Genomic DNA, 9355 nt, shown 5'->3' with positions numbered 1-9355 from the left:
AAAAGGTGGTATTAGTGGTATTTTAATGGATGATTGTTTCATCATGTCAGTAATCTTTGGTGTAGTTCAACACTATTTTAAAATGGTTTTACCACTATTTTTTATCTTGTGTTTACCCACTTCTCTTTCCTTCTTTCTTTTTGTGTATTTTCTTGTGTCATTTATGTGTTTTCGCCTTTGTGCTCGCTTCCTCTCTGCGTGTTGTCTTGTTTTCAGAGGAAGCGCTGCCTGATTCCCCGGCGGGGGACGGGGGGGGTCTGACTTCGCAGTTTCTCCATGTCTGAACCCGAAGGATCTTCATCATCAATGTCACAGGGTTCATCGAATGAACGCTTGTCTGCATGTTTCCTAAGATGCATTTCAACACGAGCAGCTACATGTGTGCAGAATGGCTAAACCCTTCATCATTAATCCTTCAGTTGAATCTAGAAAGGCCTCGGCACAAACTGTGACCCACGTGATTTATGGACTTGTTTTCACAATGAAAGTAAATAAAAAGTGTTAAGTATTTTTATTCAGATAGAAAGTGGATAGATACTTTATGTATTAGAAATGTTTAGTGGAGATAGGATGTCTAGTTAGACTGTTAAATGCTTAGACATGCTTATGAGTTTCTACAGGGTACATCTGGTCAAGGATAACTAGAGAGAAGAGTTGATGACTGTCAGTAGACAGGATGTTTAATATTATTATTATGATGTGTATAACTGTAGCCTTAGCCATAATATGTTCTTATGCTTAATGTCACAACATGTATTAGAGGTCGTGAGAATGTTTGGAGGTGCAAGATACCTGAGCGTGTAATGTTAATTTTACCTGTGATCCTTTGGATAAATCAGCACTGTTTTGAAGTTACTTGGACTGCCTCATCAGAGTTAGCAATGGTAACAAGAACCATAGTCCTGCAAAAGCAACATAAAAAACAAGACCTGGGATGAAACAACAATGTGAATAACAGACAGGAAATAGTTAGGTCTTTACTCAGGCACTGTAGTGAAGTACAGAAGTGGAGGTATCTGTACTGTTTCCCTGTCCTGCTACTTCATACTGTGACTCCATGTCAGAGACAAACCATGTACTTTTTACTGCACTACATGTATCTGATAACTTCAGGTCCTTTCCAGAATCAGATTAATCAAACCAAACCCAGTAGAGCCATCAGACTCTATTTATCCAGGTGGGAAATCCACCAGCTACCCAGCAGGATGGAAGGTTCTTCCCAGTATAAGGTAGTTACCATCACCTCCACCTTTACCAGCTGCAGCATTAAAGTGATGGACACAGTAACATATCAGTCACTATGATCCAGTAGTATCAGAGATGTTACTGGGACACGGGCTGTTCTGCAGGACGAGTACTGGTACTGTTGGCACATCAAGTAGATTTGGATGCTCATACGTTTGTAGTTTTACTTAAGTAACAGGTTGAATGCAGGACTTGTAACAGAGCATTTTAACAGTGTGGTATTTCTACTTTAATTTTGGTACAGTGCCTGAGTAGGTCTTTGCTGAGCTGCAGCAACTGTGAACCACAGACTAGCTCCAACACTGATGCAGGCAGCTGAAGCTTAGAAGACAAAGGTCTGACTAACGTGTCCCGTCTTTAGTTTCTGTGACTGAAACTAACAGAACTCAGAGACTAATATTTGACTGAAACACATTGAACTGAACTATTTAAGCCATATTTGTGTTGTCTTAGCACAAGGCTAATTGCTAATTAAGTTTGTTGTCAAAGAGATGGAGGCAGCGGCTTTGGCTCAAGATGTAATCTGGTGCAGAAGCTGGATTAAATCTGATCCAGCAGCCAATAGTTCATCACAGCTCTGAGGTTAATCAGTGGATACTGCCTGGGGGGTAAATCACTCCCCAGACCAGCTGTGGCGAGAGCGAGGGGCTGTTTCTGGCCTCGCATCAGAAGGAGTTGAATGTAATCATTAGAGATTTGGAGGTTTTATCTCTGAGAGCCAGCAGCGGTTTGCAGTTTAAAGTTTGTGTCGGGGGAGAGGTCTCTGGGTCTCAGACCCAAAAGTCTTCAGCACATTCACGGTTCAACACTGAGATTACAAGAAACCTAAGGTGTGTGCATGTGCCGCCACGTGATGCTGCAGCAATAAAATGAACGCTGTGTCCAAATTGGTGCAGGATGTAGTTTTTCTGGAGAATGTCAAAGGAGGTGAACAGAGAAATCTGATTAAAGCTTCTGTGGTGGATATAAAAACCTGAAGGTGGATTTCCTTCCTTTGCATTAAACACCTCCCTGCTTCTCCCTGTTCTCACCCCAGCACACTGCATGCTGGGAAAGCATTTATTATGCTAATGCTAGTTTGAGGAATGCTAATAGTTGCTAATGGACCTTGTCATGTAGGATCCGTCCAGCTGTGAGGACACAGGTTGCAAATAGAGGCGTTGGTGTTCAGCATCTGTCCTTCACAGCCTTTACTGAAGTAAAACTACCAATACAGCACAGTAGAAATACTACATGTACTCCATGACAAGTCAAAGTCCTGCATTCTGAATGTTTGCCATAAAGGCTTTATCAGAATTCCCAGTACTCCCATTATTCCCATTAGCTGCATTCATGTGTGATTCTGGTTCATAATCAAACTTGGTGTTGTTAAGACAGAGCCGACAAGCGTTGCTGACATCACTGATGATGTCACTGTCAGGTGTGTTTCCTCTGTGAACTCTGTTGTGAACAGTGGAGACTGAAAATAGAATCCAGACTCATGAGTCTATTGTTCCACATCCAGCTGTGTGAGACAAAGGAGGCTTTAAAGCAGCAGGGTTTTACACTGTTTAACCCTTTAGACTCCTGGTTGAATCTCTGGGAGGACCGAGCAGGACCAGACAGGAGATGTAAAGGAACATGCAGGGGGAGCTGGGGGGGCAGGGCTTCAGGTGACGGTCAGGTGACTCTTCTTGTTTTTCAGCCTCTGTCAAGACTGAAGCTGTTTTACTCCTGAAAACTGCTGTTGGTTGAAGTGCAGTGTGAAGTGTGAGCGTGAGCTGAGGACGTGAGGATGTGACGGCAGCACCTGTCTGTACTCCACCAGCTTCACGTCGGTAGGTTGAGCCACTGTCAAGGACCTGACCCATGTTGATCTGGATGGTTCTCAGTAGCTGTCGCCCTCCTCATCACATGTTGATGCAGCTTTGTTGAAGATGCACAATGAAGAAGAGATTAGCTGTTTGTGTGTCTCAGGTGTCTGAGTGTGGACATGGTGCGGAGAGCTGAGGATGAGCAGGAAGTCAGGGTGCGGAGTCAGCATTAATCCTCTGTGAGCTTCATGTGAACTAGTTCATATGTTGTGTTTCTGCAGCTGCAGCCCAGCATGCACATTGTCGTGTGGTCACTGTGTGCTTCTGCTCTGCAGTGAGTTTACACGAGTATCCCCTGTGGTCCCCCAGATGTGGCACTTTTAGCCTGAGTTTATCACCTGTTGTGCATGACCGATTGTGCTGATGTGGGAACTCTGGAACCAGACTGGGAGAACTGGGTCTCTGTTTGGGTCCAGATCCTGAGGTCTGGCTGCTGACATGTGGATAAAATCTTGTGAAATCAGTGAGTTTAACACCATCTCTTCTCCAACTTTTCCCCTTTGTCTCTGCTCGTGTTTGTCCCCTCCCCTTCTCTCTCCATTCAGAGCTCGGTTGATCAGGACATCACACCTCTCTGCTCTCTCTCTTTGTCCTCTCTCTCCTTGCTCTGCCTTCGTCCCGCTCATTCATTCACTGGTTGACTGTGTGTGTGTGAATCATGTCCATCTTCAGCGTGCTGCCTGTTTACGTGCGCGGACTCTCTGTGATCCTGCTGTTGGCTGCTGGTGAGTCTTTCTACAACTTGTTTGTGTGATTGGTGTGCCTGCTGCAGCTGTTCTCGCTTCCTGTGTGTGTGTGTTCTGTTGAGCTTCATGGTTTAACTGTAGGTAGACATGAACATGCTGAGATGCTGCTCTGTGGCAGAGAAAACCTGGGAACTGAGAACAGAAACACATTGACATCAGGAGAAAGCCGCTGTGAAGTAAACTGGGCTGTGATGTGTGTGTGTATGTGTGTGAGACGGTGTGAGAGATCAGTGGGACTCTGTTACAGAAGAAGAGATAATGAATAAGTAAAGGAAGCAGCAGCTGTTTTCTGTTTTGTTGATCTGAGGTTATTCTAGAAAACTGTTCTTGGGCTCATTTGACTCCATTATAACTGAGGGCAGCGGACACACAGCGTTGTTTTAATGAGCACTGTGGTCATTTTGTGTCTTTGCAGTGGCATTGTGTCTGAACCTGTTGCTGGATCACTTTGTGTTGTTGATGAAGACGTTTAAAACAAAACAAGTGGTTGTGTGACGCCGATGTAGACGCAGACATTTTGCAGGTCTGTGTTTGCTCAGTGCTGGTTAATGACCTCAGCATCACCTGGTCTGAGGCTGCGTCCAGTGACAGTAACGTTCTCAGATCAGATCTGGTCCAGTCACATATGTGCTGCTGGATCTGGTTCCTGTCCGCTCCGGGTCTGCGGCCTATTCACACTGCTGTACCATGTGTGGATGATCTGCACCCTGTGGCCTACTGGTAGGTGCAGTGTGCCCATTTAATGGGCCGATGACACTAGAGAGCAGGGAGGACGGCATTGACAGGATACATGGTCAGGCTCTGGATGCTGGGTCTGAAGCACTGATCACACCCAGATCCATGACCTGGTCTCTGTATGAGAACAGCTGGTTTCTGTAAAATTTGCCTGGATCTTGTGCCTTTGCCAACAAAGGCCCCCGCACTGTTACTGATCCCCCCACGCTTTGATTCTCATAGTGTCCTTTCACTTTCCTCTCCTTGGCTTCTTTCCTTTTTTTTGTTCCTCCCTGATTCACCATCCTTTTCTTTCATTGTTTCTCTTCTTTTCTTTTCCCATCATTTTTCTGTCCAGCTTTTTGTCCTTTCCTTTACCTCTTTTCCATCCTTTTCCTGTTCTGATTTTTTCCCCATCCTTTGCTCGTTCTTCTCCACTTCTTACATGGTGACAGGTCCAGACTTGGGTTCCTTCTGCTCTCCGTACACCACTCTGTTGTGTTCCTCTTCCCTTACCACGGGAAGAGGATAAAGAAATGGATACAGTGGATTATATGTCACATATTTTTAAATTAATAAAATAAGGCTTCTAAACGTGCGCCGTTTTGCTGCCTTCTAATGTGACGTTAGCACGAAGTTCATGTAAACACTGACACATTTTACACTGATGGAAGTAGCAGTAAAGCTGGGAACTAAAAGTGAGTTAGACATAACTGGATATATAAAGCTCTATAGTGTAATAATTTAACTATGACGTGTAGTAAACCTCGGTTATTATGCCACCAGGCAGAATGACAACTCTGGCTATTTGAATCTTGAGAATGTAGTCGTGTTTTTTACTCAGTGATGCCTCATTAAAAAAAGATGTTACTGTGTTGAGGATGACGGGCTTTTCTGTTTGGGTCTGGGGGAGTTTCGTCACACTTAACAAGTGTATTTCCTTCCTGTTGTCTTCTTTTCCTTCACCCATTTCCTTTTCCACCTTGGACACACTGACCTGGACTTACGTGGTGTATAACACTATCCCCCCCCCCCCCCCCTGAAAAAAATATTATGAATATATAACAGTTTATTCAGGAACAGTTGCCTGTCAAAATAAAAGTTTATCTTCAGTGTGTCACTGGACATTGAAGAGGCATGTGCATGTTTGCTCTTGTCTCTGCACACGTTTCCTGACTGTAGAAATGTGACCAGAGTTTGTGCCTGCGACTCTTTCCATTGTGACCAGTTTCCTCCTGGGAGCTGACCAGTTCAGCCTCAGTCTCCCCGGCACTGGGAGACCCGGGGAGCTGATTTATGTTCAACGTGCAAGCTCGCAGTGTCGGGCCTTCTTGCGGATCAGCAGGTCACATGCTTTACTTCCTGCAGGATGTGTGCCAAACTTTCTGCATTCCTGTAGAAACTCTGTCCTGTTCAGACGTCACCGGCCTGGGTTTGTCTTGAACTCACATCTTCATCAGACTGTGGACAAGCTCCTCTGAGAGCCGACCTGACCTCCAGCAGCAGTGCATCAGGCCTGAAGGTGAAGACTTTTAGGTCAAAGACTCTGGGCTCAGGCAGATGCCAAGATAACAGTCACGACCCCTCCAGAGAAGGTAAATCCACGACCGTTGTGATTAATATTCAGATTAATATTAATTAATATAAATTAATTTTAAAAGTATTTGGACTGTGCCACGTGTTAACAGATAAAATCATTAGCTGCAGCCTCTGTGGCAGAAACAGTGATAAATTGTTGTAAAACCTGGAGAACAGCAGGTGTCCTGGAGCTTCTGACTGTGTCAGATCAGTCTTCTGTGTTGAAATCTGGACACAGTTCTACGAGTGGACCTGCTGATGAAAACCATGTGAAGCGATGGAAAGCTCCAGTAGGCAGGCTTGGCCTTGATGTGACTGCTGGCGATGCAGTTTCCATGTGTTTCTTTTCAGAGACTCATTGGAACAAGGTGTGTTATGCAAACAAAGGGTTTGATTTGTGTTGGGGGTTAGGGCAGCCTCCAAAACTCAGTCCCCTCCAGAGAGGGAGGCCAACGGGCAGAGTAAACACCGAGTGAAATGGGACTTGGTGACGGCACGCTGGGTATCAGCCGGAGGAGGGAGGTTCCTGTCTGAGGCGGAGAGTTTCTGACTATAACGCTGACTGATGGTTGGCTGGAGGTGTTCGTCTCAGTGTTCAGGCTGCTTGGTCATGGCAGCATCTGTCACTGGTGGTGTTGAGTCCCGCTGTGATCACGTTGTAGGTCTTTGTGGTGGCTTTGTCTCAGGTTGCTAAAACGAGAAAGGTGTTACCGTCTGTTTCCAGTATTGTACTGCCTGGTGTATGAGAGCAGCTGGATTTAACCTCACCTTTGAATAACAACAGCTTATTGTTCAGCTACAAAGTGAAAACATGCATTGAATTTTGAGAGAACAGAACGCTTCCAGACCCGCTCACACACCCCTCGCTGCCTGTACTGAAGGCACCTGGTGGGCGAGATAACTGGCTGATGGAAAACGTATTTTCATACATGCAGAGGTGGAAAATCCTAAATAAACTGAAAACACCAGAGTGTAGTCCAGTGGCCTGAAGCAGACACTTAAGCACTTCCTGTTGTTGTGTTCTCCAGGGTGTGTGGACCTCAGGTTCAGCTCCCTGCTTCCATTGGAACGTAGAACTGAAACAGCCTGCTGGGAGGTTGGTCCTGTTCCACTGTAGTGAGCTAACTGGGATGCCGGCGTGGTCGCCCCCATTTCAGTTCAGCCTACATTAGCTTAACATGCAGCCGTTTGACTGTAAAGTGTAGATCGGCTTTTACAGATAGCTGTGTGCACAGTAGATCCACAACGACCACGAGGAGAGACGCCGCCCAGCTGCACCCGTGATGGAGACTTTAGGTCAGTCTTAGAGAAACGGGACTCTGTGGTCCAGTGTCTCACTGTGTGTGTTGTGTTTTCAGTTTCTGAAGCCCAGGGCGATGACTTCACACCAGCTCCAGACTACGACTCTGACTACAACGCCACCTTCGACTACAGTTTCTACAGTAAGTCGCACACAGGTGTTGGTCTCTGTGCACATCTGTGCCTGTCACAGTGTATATGGCAGTGCTGACAGTGGCAGCAGGCCTGCTGGGAGCAGCCTGTCTTTGGTGGGTTGTTTGAACTTGTCTGTGGCGTTTACAGGCAACACCAGCAGCGAGGACCTGGACAGGTTCAGTGAACAATTCATGGACCATAAGGAAGAGGAAGTGACTGTTACCACAGCAACAGAAGGAAGCACAGAGAGGGGCAATGCCAATGTTCATGATACTGCATCACTTCCTGTGTGTCTGGTAAGATTTTAAACAAAGCTTTTTATTCCCTTATGGTTCTTAGGCAACAGGAGTCTATTGTTCAGTGTAGGTGTTTTTAAATTGGTTGTATTGTTGATTATTGTATTTATGGTTTTGATTGTTTAAATGTTTAATGTTTTTGATTTGTATTGAAACTTATGTATTGACAACATGTGTTGTTGACCTCTTGGCCAGGTCTCCCTTGTAAAAGAGATTGTGATCTCAATGGGTTTTTACCTGGTTAAATAAAGAGAAGTAAGAACAGATCCACTGAACATTATGGGCTCCGTTTAAACAGGAGCATCCTGACATCCATCAAAAAGCAGGTACAGCAGCCCTCAGTGTGGGCCTTTAACCAACATTAAAAATGGGGTGTGGCCCCAGAAGGGCAGCGTCAGACGGTGCAGAGGTCTCCCTGAAGACTTGCGTTAATCAGAGCCACTAAGCTCTGTGATGATTTGTCATGAATCGGCACTACAGCGAACACTGTCCTCCCGCTGACCTGTGACACATCAGGAGATGATTCATTGACCACAAATGAAAAAAAAGAGGCCTTTATAAAACAAGCCTCATCAGAGAGCGCAGCCTGGGGGCTTAGGGACACACACACACTGTTGTTTCTGTCACTTCAGACGACATTACACTGACTTCAGTTTGTTTCCTGAAGATTTTCCTTAATCTAACTTTACATCGGGGCTCAATACTAATACTCGTGTTTTGTCCCATAAGGACGGTGAGTTCCACAACATGAGTGAGACACACACACTGAACATTACATCCGCTGCTCACTTCTAACCTCAGCATCATGTGATCAGAGGAGCTGATAGTGTGTTTGGTGTGTGCAGGAAATCTGGTCACTCGTCTGGATTCTGATGCTGAACCTGCAGCAAGACTGAGACGCACACTCGGCAGGTGACACACACACACCTGGGTTAATGGAGGTGGAGGAAGTACTCAGATCCTTTACTGAAGTAAAAGTACCACACTGTAAAAATACTCCACTACAAGTACTCGATTTAAAACATTACTTCTGTAAAAGTACAAACGTATTCTCAGTGTACTTAAAATGTAAAGTAGTTGTGTGTCTTCTAGTTGTACAGGATATTACTGCAGTGTTCATGTGTATGTTGCATTTGACCATGGAGCCGAGTAACTACTGACTCTGCAGCTGTGTGGGTGTGCATGCATGCAGCAGCCTGCTTTCAGCCGACTGACAGTCTAATCTAAAACTACATGAGAATCTGTTCTGAAGAACACCCAGTTTAAAAGCCAGCAGCTCATTCAGGTAGATGAGGTTTTCACTGTACAGTAACTAAAAGTACGGCGTTTCTCTATGAAACACAGTCAAGTAGCTCAGGTGTGTCCTTGGGTCCAGGACAGGGAGACTGGGCTCTGTGTGTCTCCTGTGCATGGCGACGAGCGTCTCCGACCAGACTCCTTATTGATAGCGGTGTATTTGTAGCAGTAGGAGTCTGACATCAGAGGAAAG

Source organism: Monopterus albus, unplaced genomic scaffold (genome assembly GCF_001952655.1).
Source record: "Monopterus albus unplaced genomic scaffold, M_albus_1.0 scaffold260.1, whole genome shotgun sequence".
Taxonomy (NCBI): domain Eukaryota; kingdom Metazoa; phylum Chordata; class Actinopteri; order Synbranchiformes; family Synbranchidae; genus Monopterus; species Monopterus albus.
The sequence above is the reverse complement of the archived record's forward strand: the minus strand, read 5'-3'. Positions refer to the sequence as shown.